Source organism: Eriocheir sinensis, unplaced genomic scaffold, assembly GCF_024679095.1.
Source record: "Eriocheir sinensis breed Jianghai 21 unplaced genomic scaffold, ASM2467909v1 Scaffold1132, whole genome shotgun sequence".
Lineage (NCBI taxonomy): Eukaryota > Metazoa > Arthropoda > Malacostraca > Decapoda > Varunidae > Eriocheir > Eriocheir sinensis.
In genome coordinates this window covers 107,672-117,658 of record NW_026110444.1, presented here as the reverse complement: position 1 = coordinate 117,658, position 9,987 = coordinate 107,672, and the positions used below count along the sequence as shown (strand labels likewise).

General features: G+C 40.9%; 1 long non-coding RNA gene across 2 annotated transcripts; it reads left to right on the top strand.

Annotated features, from left to right (window-relative positions):
- Positions 1-745: 745 nt before the first annotated feature.
- Positions 746-4,661, top strand: LOC126989355 (uncharacterized). 2 transcript variants are annotated; one of them, XR_007743221.1, is made up of 3 exons: positions 746-1,149; positions 1,481-1,606; positions 4,267-4,661. It is a non-coding gene; the product is annotated as an uncharacterized LOC126989355 (long non-coding RNA). The 2 variants fall into 2 exon arrangements; XR_007743222.1 differs by having other exon boundaries at positions 1,439-1,606.
- The last annotated feature ends 5,326 nt before the right edge of the window (positions 4,662-9,987 follow it).

The window sequence follows — 9,987 nt, the reverse complement described above, 5'->3', positions numbered from 1 at the left end:
ATATAATCTTGTTTATTAGCCAATCAAGCTTAAGTTATATTAATATTATGGCGAGTATTGTGAGTGTCCGTACCACCCACCTCCCTGGCCGAACCGTCACCACGGGTGGGGATGGCTCGCACGATTTAGAAACTTGTCTTTCATCGCCTACATCTGAAAACTGGAAATAGCTACGAGCGTCATATTAGCAGCCTAAAGAGCCAAATGATGGAGGAACATTTTGAGATCTACAGAATTACACTACTTCTTAAACTTCTTCTAAAAATATTTTTCTGAAAAGAGAAAGGGAGAGAAAGAAAGGGAGAAAAGGAAACAGAATGGAGGAGATAAAAGAAGAGAAAAAGAGGGAAAGGAAGAAGAGAAAAGATACGAAGGGAAGAATTAAAGAGGAGAGAAAGGATAAGAAAGGAAGGAAACGAAACATACAGAGAGAAGGAGAGGAAAGAGAAACGGAAAAGACAGAGAGAAAAGAGAAAAACGATGCCATAATTAAGGGCTGATTATATTATCTTTATATTTAAACTAACTTGATATTCCTTAATTCAACCTTAAAAGTCAGAATAAAAGATAATTAAGAGAAAAAAATACATATAAAAATGAACCGCTAGAACGAAGAGCGGGATAGGAACGGAGGAAAAGAAGAGAAAGGAAGGAAGAAGAAAGGCAGAAAGAAAGGAGGAGAAAGAGAAAAGAGAAAGAGAGAAAGGAAGAAAGAAAAAAATAGAACCGCTAGAACGAAGAGAGAGATACGAACGGAGGAAAAGAAGAAAAGGGATGAAAAAAGAAAGAGCAAGGAAGATAAGGAGACAAAAGAGGAAGAGAAAATGCAAAGAGAAAGAAAGAAAAGAGGAAGAGACAAAAGAAAAAGGAAAAAGGAAACCGCTAGAACGAGGAGAGAGATACGAACGGAGGAAAAGAAGAAAAAGGATGAAAAAAAGAAAGAGAAAGGAAGATAAGGAGACAAAAGAGGAAGAGAAAAGGCAAAGAGAAAGAAAGAAAAGAGGAAGAGACAAGGGAAAAGAAAAAAAGGAGCCGCTAGAACGCGTCGACTCGGTTTGTTTACGTTTTGCCGCGGGGAGTTGCACGTGTGGGCGGCGTTCAAAAAGATCTACGTTTATTTCACGTTCCTGACCTCGCCCGCCTTTAAAAGTAAGTAGGCCTATGGGAGAGACCTTGGGGCATCGGTAAGCTTATAGTAGGGCGGTCTAGTGGAGCGGTAGACCTATAAATATGGGTCCTAGGTGAGGGTAAGGTAAGATTTTCTACGTTACTCTCTTCCTTCCTCCTCCTCCTCCTCCTCTTCCTCTCTCTTCCCTCTTCCTGCAGACCTTAAATTTGAGTGTAAGGTCAAGTTTAGGGCTTATGCTATAGCTGCTACTACTACTATAGGTGCGCGTCGCCTCAGAGCTCATCTTTGTCACATCCTGCGTTGTAACAGGGCGGGCGTGACATCGGAGTTACCACAGTGTGCCTTCCCCAGGTCCTCGTTGCTCCAGGGCGTAGCTCCGTTACCCTGGGGGGCCTATGGGGGTGCGGGGTACAGGCACCCATCGCTCCGGGACACCTTGCCTCAGTGCTCATCTCTGTCAAATTAAAGACTCAAGAGGTAAGCTTGTGACAGGTGAAGTTTGGGGTCTAGAGCATAGCTACTCATTGCCTTGGTGCTCATCTCTGTCACATTGGGTTACCACAGTGTGTTCCTTACCCAGGGGTCCTGCGGTACACCTATGAACCCCAGAAAGGATGAACAGCTCAATACTAAGTTACATGAAGAGAGAAGGAAGGAAGTGAAAAAAAGGTTTAATATATAAACAGATGATTGAAACAGCATTCAATTAATAAGACTGACTCTGCAAAATATTTAGGAAAGCGTGCACAGCCACCTCTGGCCAAGTTAATACTTACAACATGGATTATTTTTAGTGCCTGAATGCAGTGCATTAACAAAGGACTTCCTAGAAATAGAAGGGGGTTGAGAGGGAGCAAAGTCCCCCTGTTTGCTAGGTTACGTAAAGTAAGGCTTGGTTAGTTTAAATATACTGGGCAGGCAGTGAGGGGTGGCGGGAATACACAGTGCAGGGCAGGGGTGGCCCACTACGCGGGCCGGTGTTGTGAAAAATGCCTCCTGCAGAAATGAGTGGCTCTGGTGTCCACCATGCATGGGGCAATACACAGCAGAAAACATTAATATGCCTGGTTTTGTTCTGGTTTGTCCACTTTTTACCTCAATAAGCTTGGGTGTGATTCTAGAGATTTTGGATAATAAGTCGCTGGCGTCCAACGCTCACTGGGGGAACACACACACAGCGGCAAAAAACATTAATTTGCCTGGTTTTGTTCTGGTTTGTCCACTTGTGATCTTGGTGAGCGCTGAGTATAATCAGTAAGCAAGTTTTTACATCTCCGCCTGTAGCGCCGGTAGGCTTTCTTCAGGGGCCTGGATGGTGGTTGGCTCAAGCCTGTCATGGCGCAGGCAATTTTTATAGTGGCGCCAGTTATGCTTGGCTCATGCTGCCCCCCGGAACTCACTCTTGATTCACTGGGCGGTTTCTTCTTGAGTCTGGATTGATGGGTGGCCTTCTGAAAAGCATATGGGTAGTCTGTGGCCACTTGGCGGTTAGGCTATGTAAGGTTAGGTAGGAAGTATTACAGGTAATGTTGAGCGGGAATCACAATGAAAGTATTTTCCAGAATGGCCCGTGGTTAGTTTCCAAGTTACAGCCGAGTGTCTTCACTCAGGAACCACATACCTGCAGAGACTTCAGGAATATGCGGCCCGGCGGTGTGTTTAGGCAGGAAGGCAAGGCAGACAGACTGGTTACATTGATATCACTGTGTCTCCTGATGCAGGCAATGCTATTTTGTTCCTGGTGGCTCCCCTGTCTCTCTGTTGGCACCTTTTGTTCTTACTTACACTAAATATAAAGTAATAAAGAAGAAAGAAAAGCAAATGTGGTAAATGTATAGTTTAGTTCTGCTGCCTCAAAATATCACCATGATGTGAGAAGGCACACAAAACTAACTTAATAAAGTAATGGTAAATAAATGACAATAATAATTGATAAATAAATAATTGCTAATGAGTTAAATCTTAGTTATGTCATAAGTGCCATGCCATTTATTATTATCATTATTATTATTATTATCATCATCATCATCATCATCATTATTATTATTATTATTATTATTATTATTATTATTATTATTATTAATATCATTATTATTGTTATCATTATTATTATCATTATTGAAGGAAAGAATATAAGGTTCTAGTCTTTGGTAATTGTTGCTACTACTCCTACTACTACTGTTATTAACTAACCTAAAGTAACCTTGATAGTTTTGTTTTCTCCCTTGAAACAGTGATTGCCCCAAAATAATCATAAAGAAAAAAAGGAAAAAGAAAAGTCAGTCCAGGTATATAAATGTGTAGCATAGTTCAGCCACCTCAGAAAGCCACAACAAAACTAACCTAACCTAACCTGGATAGTTTCGTTCTCTCTCTCTCCTGAATCTCTGAGAAGTTGTGCGTCAGTAAAACAGCCTTGCAAGCCTCCCTGCCTCATGTAACTGCCATGATGGGAAGGTTCACAAAACTAACGTAACCTTACCTGGATACATTTTCTCTCTCCGTCTCTTTAAACTCAGAATTTTGGTGTCAGTAACACAGCTTTCCTGCCTCATGTAACTCATAACACCGCCATGGTGGGAAGGTTCACAAAACTAACGTAACCTTACCTGGATACATTTTCTCTCTCCGTCTCTTTAAACTCAGAATCTTGGCATCAGTAACACAGCTTTCCTGCCTCCTGTAATGCATAACACTGCCATGGTGGGAAGGTTCACAAAACTAACGTAACCCAACCTGGATACTTTTTCTCTCTGTCTCTTTAAACTCAGAATCTTGGCATCAGTAACACAGCTTTCCTGCCTCCTGTAACTCATAACACTGCCATGGTGGGAAGGTTCACAAAACTAACGTAACCCAACCTGGATACTTTTTCTCTCTCTTTCTCTTTAAACTCAGAATCTTGGCATCAGTAACACAGCTTTCCTGCCTCCTGTAACTCATAACACTGCCATGGTGGGAAGGTTCACAAAACTAATGTTACCTAACCTGGATAAGTTTTGTTTTCCTTCTCTCTGGAAAATAAACAATTGAAATACCTAAACAGAAATAAAGAAAGATGGCAGTGTGACCCTTCTGGTGTACCATGAACCTATAGGAAAGTATTATCATTATAACTCTGTGCCCTGTGTCCCCAGCTGTGTGAAGAAGCTGAGCAGCGTCTCCCTGGCCTGGGCGTGGAGTGAGCTGGTCCCTTCATCACCAGCACCATAGACCAGGGGATGAGGTGCTCCTGGCCCTCCGGCACACCCTCCTGGGCGGACCAGAGGATGTCCACTGTGCTGGTGAGTGGCCTGACCCTTGCATCTCTCTGGGTCATTGTAGTGCTCCAAACTTGCTCTTTTTCTGTGGCCTGACCCCTGCATCTCTCTGGGTCATTGTAGTGCTCCAAACTTGCTCTTTTTCTGTGGCCTGACCCCTGCATCTCTCTGGGTCATTGTAGTGCTCCAAACTTGCTCTTTTTCTGTGGCCTGACCCCTGCATCTCTCTGGGTCATCGTGGGTCATTTCAATTTCAATTGCATATTTTTTCTTCATTGTTCTATTTATTCTCTCTCTCTCTCTCTCTCTCTCTCTCTCTCTCTCTCTTTTCCCCTTAAAAACAAGCTTGAGCAACACTTCCTTCACCTCAGTATCACTAAAGTAGAAATGCAAAGTCTTCCATTTGATTAATATAATTTCACTCAGGGCAGGTTTAAGGGCAGACCTCCCAGTGTGGACCATAAGGTGTGTGTGTGGTTTGAATATCTGTGTAAATCTCTCTCTCCCTGAGATCAGCAGCAGCAGCAGGCAAGGTCAAGGAGGGTAAGGTCAAGGACTTCTGCCAAAATGTGTGACCCCAGCATGCAGTAAACTGTGATAAGGAAAAATGTTTTGCCCTGTGTGTGTGTGTGGGTGTGCGTGTGTGTGTGTGTGTGTATTTACCTAGTTGTATCTATAATTATCCAACTTTTCCTTGAAACTTTGCACACTCTTCGCCGATACTATTTCTTCACTTAATCTGTTCAAAACCTCTATATTTCTTTGTGGGAAGCTATATTTCTTTATGTCTCTTGAGCATCTTCCCTTCCTCAACTTTTTACTATGTCCTCTAGTGTTCCTGCTGGAAGGTTCCTCTCTTAGTAGCAATTTCTCATTATCTACTTCTTCCATTTTACTCAATAGCCTATATATTTGTATTAGGTCTCTTTCTCTTCTTCCAGTGCTGGCAAGTCCATTTCCTTTAGTCTCTCTTCATATGTCAGTCCCTCTAGTTCTGGAACCATTTTTGTTGGCATCCTCTGTATTCTTTCTAGTTTTACTATGTGTTTCTTCATATGTGGAGACCACACTGTTTCCGCGTATTCTAGTTTAGGTCTGATCATAGTAGTTATTATTTTTTTCATCATTTCTTTTTCCACGTAGTGGAATGCTATGCCTATATTTCTCACCATGTTATATGTATCACCGAAGATCCGATTTATATGACCTCCTGGTTCCATATAATCTTGCATTATTACTCCCAGGTCTCTCTCTTCATTTACTTTCTTTAATATTTCACCATCTCTCATTTTATATGTGTGTGTGTCTGTGTGTGTATTTAGCTATTTGTAGTCTAGGTGGCCCGAGCTAAGCTCCAGTAGTCCTGTCTCCATATCTACATTCATCCAGCCTTTCCTTCATTTGCTGGACACTGCTTGCCTCCACCACCTCTTCCTGCAAGCTGTTCCATGTGTTAACACTTCTATGTGGAAAACTATACCTACTTTTTGAAGTCACTCAAACAGGCTCCTTTATGAAGTTTCTTTCCATGTCCTCTCAGCCCCTGCGTTCTTGCAGTAGAGAAGAGATCATCTCTATCCACCTCATCAAACTTATTTACCAACTTATACAGCGTGATCAGATCTCCTCTCTCCCTTCTTTGTTCCAGTGTCGTCAAGTCCATCTCCCTCAGTCTGTCTTCATGCGTCATATTCCAGAGTTCTGGGACCATTTTAGTTGCAATTCTATATCATTTATTTGTCTGTAAAATGGAATGAACTTGAGAATGTAAGGAGTCTGCAAGAGGCCGGTTGGCCTATACAAGGCAGCTCCTGTTATATTTTGCATCTTGTAGGTTTTTCCAAACAGCTTGTTTATGTGCTTTTCTGTGGATAGTGTGTCTTGCATCGTTACTCCCAAATCCTTTTCTTCATGTACCACCTTTAAGTTGTCTCCTCCCATCCTGTATGTTTTCCTCGGTGTTTTTTTTACTTTTCCCCATTTCCATAACATGGCATTTGTTTGCATTAAATTCCACCTCCCATAACTGGCTCCATCTGTACACCCTGTCCAGGTCTTTTTGCAGCTCCTCACAGTCTTCCTCCGTCCTCACTTTTCTCATTAACTTTGCATCGTCTGCAAAAAGGCTCATACAACTTTTTATACCCATCGGCATATATTTATATATATCATGAACATTATTGGTGCCAGAACTGAGCCTTGAGGAACTCCACTCTCTACTCTCCTCCAATTTGATTTCTCTTCTCTAATCACCGTCCTCATTTCTCTTCCCGTTATGTAATCCTTCATCCACTCTATAACCTTTCCGCCCATTCCTCCCCACAGTTGTAGTTTCCAGGTTAACCTTTTGTGCATAACCTTGTCAAAAGCTTTTCTCAAATTGAGATACACACAATCAGCCCACCCTTCTCTTTCTTGCACCCTGTCTGTTGCTCCTGAGTAGAAACACAGTAAGTTGGTGACACACGATTTCCCTTTTCTAAATCCAAACTGTCCCTCATTTATCATGTTTTCCTTTCCTAAATGTTCAACCCATTGTTTTTTATTATACTTTCACAAATCTTGCACATTACACTTGTCAAAGAGACTGGCCTATAATTTAGTGGTTCAGTTTTATCTCCACTTTTATAAATTGGTACAATGTTCGCTCTCTTCCACTCTAAAGGCACTTTTCTTGTATTCATAGAGCATGTTATTATGTCATGAAGTGGCTCCAGTAATTAATTTCTACACTCTTTTAGCACTTGACCGGAGATGTCATCCAGTCCCGTAGCTTTCCTTCCCTCTAAGGTTTTCATCAGCTGCAACAGTTCCCCTTTCTCAACCTTTACAAGATTTAATTTCCCTTCATTGCAATTTCTGAGCCCCAGTCAAAGTCGGTTTCTTTCGTAAACACTTTATGAATTTTTTTATTTAATATTTCTGCAATTTCTTTGTCTGTTTCGTAGAATACATTTTTTCTTTTATCCTTTCCACTCCTTCATTTCTTTTTAACTTCCCGTTCACTAATTTATAAAACATTTTTGGTTCTTCTTTACATATAAAAACTTTTCTTCTTTCAAATTTAGCTTCCTCCTCTCTCCTTATTTTCACGTAATCATTTCTTGCTTTTTATGTTTGTCCCTATTGTTCTTATTTCTTCTTGCTGCTCCACACCTCCATCCAAACCATGTTTTCTCTCCTTTAGTTTTTACTGTGTAGTATGGAACATATATCTCTGTTCCTCTGTTGTAAATATTCATAAAATAGTCATATTTCTCTTGAATATCAGTACTCCTCTTCATATCAGTCCAGTCTACCCCGCCGAAGAAAGTAATCTGCCTTAATGAAGCTTTTCCTTTTTTCCTTATAAGCCTCATCTCAATATTCACATCCTTCCAAAGTTTTCATCGCCAATAGTTCATGGTCACTCTTTCCTAAGGGGCACTCGTGACTGACTCCTTCATCCAACTCCACGTTTTTTGTGAAAATTAGGTCAAGTCTTGATGGTTGGTGATCCCCTCTCAGCCTTGTTTCTCCTTGCACCCACTGCGTCACCAGGTTATCTGTTGCCAGCCTCAATAGTTTACTTCCCCAGGTATTTTCACCACCCTCTCTTGTCTAATTTTCCCATTTCATTTCTCTGCAATATAAGTCTCCTGTTAATAATGCCTTTTTATTATTTTTTATTTCATCTGTCAGTGCCCGTATTGTGTCTTCCAGCATAGTGTTATATCTTGCCTCATTCCAACCTTTGGTTTTAGGGGAGACATAGACTGTTATTATGTGTATTTACCTAGTTGTAGCTTTACAGGGCCTGGGCCTACGCTCGTGTGGTCCCGTCTCCGTATCTGTATTTGTCTAACTTATCCTTAAAGCTTTGCACACTCTTCGCCGATACTACATCCTCACTTAGTCTTTTCCAAACCTCTATATTTCTTTACAGTAAGCTATTTTTCTTTATGTCTCCCAAACATCTTCCTCCTAAATTTTTTAGTGTGTCCTCTTGTGTTCCTGGTGTTTATTCCTTCTTTTAGTAGTAACTCCTCATTATCTACTTCTTCCATTTTGCTCAATAATTTATAAATTAGTGTTAGGTCTCCCCTTTCCTCTTTGGTCTAGTGTTGGTAGGTCCATTTCCTTTAGTCTTTCCTTGTATGTCAATCTCTCCAGCCCTGGAACCATATTTGTTGCCATTCTTTGTTTTCTTTCTAGTTTTTTTGTGTTTCTTATGGGAGACCACACTGCCTCCACATATTCCAATTTTGGCCTAATCACAGTGGTTACTAACTTTTTCTTCATATCCTTATCCATGTAGTGGAATGCTAATGCTATACTTCTCACCATATTATACGTATCACTGAATATCTGATTTACATGACTTTCAGGCTGTTGATTATCTTGTATTGTCACTCCCAGATCTCTCTCTTCTTGAACTCTCTTTAGCCCGTGGGCTTCGGCTATGGGAAAGCCGAGAGGTGGCCGAGAAAAGGCAACATTACACTGCATTTTGAGACTAAAAAAAGAGCATGGAACGTACATCAGAGTACTCCTCTCATGACCATAAAGCCGTTAAAAATATTTACTTTTCCTCCATTGTTATGGGCAGTGTTTGTTACAAAACAAGCAGTCGTGACGCGGGGCATCTAGCCGAGAGTCGCTTGTTTACTTTAGAGAGTTTAACAAGTGATTACTGTATGGGTAGCTAATTCAGTCTGCCATGACCTTACAACACAACCTATGACAAATAAGCCCACCTCAAGATCACTCACCCACCACAATGACCATGCATGGTGGGTTGCACTATGCCGCCACCACCCACAATTAGCTGGAATTAGGGGTTTTGAGTCGAGCCCCAAACGTGGTCCGCCGAAGCTGCCGGGTTAATATTTCTCCATTTCCCATTTTATATGTCCATTTTGGTCTCCCTTCACTCTTCCCCATTTCCATTACATGACATTTCTTCACATTGAATTTCATCTCCCATTAAATACTTCATTTCCAAATCTTGTTCAGGTCATCTTAGAGAATATCACAGTCTTTACTGTTTCTAATACGTCTTAGCAATTTTGCATCATCTGCAAACAGGCTCGTATAACTGTCTGCCAGAGGTGGCGCGGTACTGAAAAATCATCAGTGTGGTTGTGGTGGTGCAGTAACTTGAAATTTGATTCTATTGTAAAAACTTGCTGGAACTTTTTGTTTTGCTCAGTTATGTCTTAAGGATCTTCAATAATCACATTCCCGCCACTCAGTCTTTCCATTTTTACTTCTCGAATTTTTACTTATCTTTGAATTTCTACGGCAATTTTTACTTATCTTTGAATTTCTACAGCAATTTTTACTTATCTTTGAATTTCTACGGCAATTTTTACTTATCTTTGAATTTCTACAGCAATTTTTACTTATCTTTGAATTTCTACGGCAATTTTTACTTATCTTTGAACTGTCTCCTTAGCTGTAAAAAAATAAATAAAATAAAATAAGGGATTTGGACAGCATCGGGATGAGCTTGAGTAGAACAAAAGTTTGAAGGCTGGGTCAAGCCAGGCTGGGTCAGGTGTGGCATCTTTGGACAGGTTAGGACAGGGAGTGGAGAGTGATGAAAAGAATTATGAT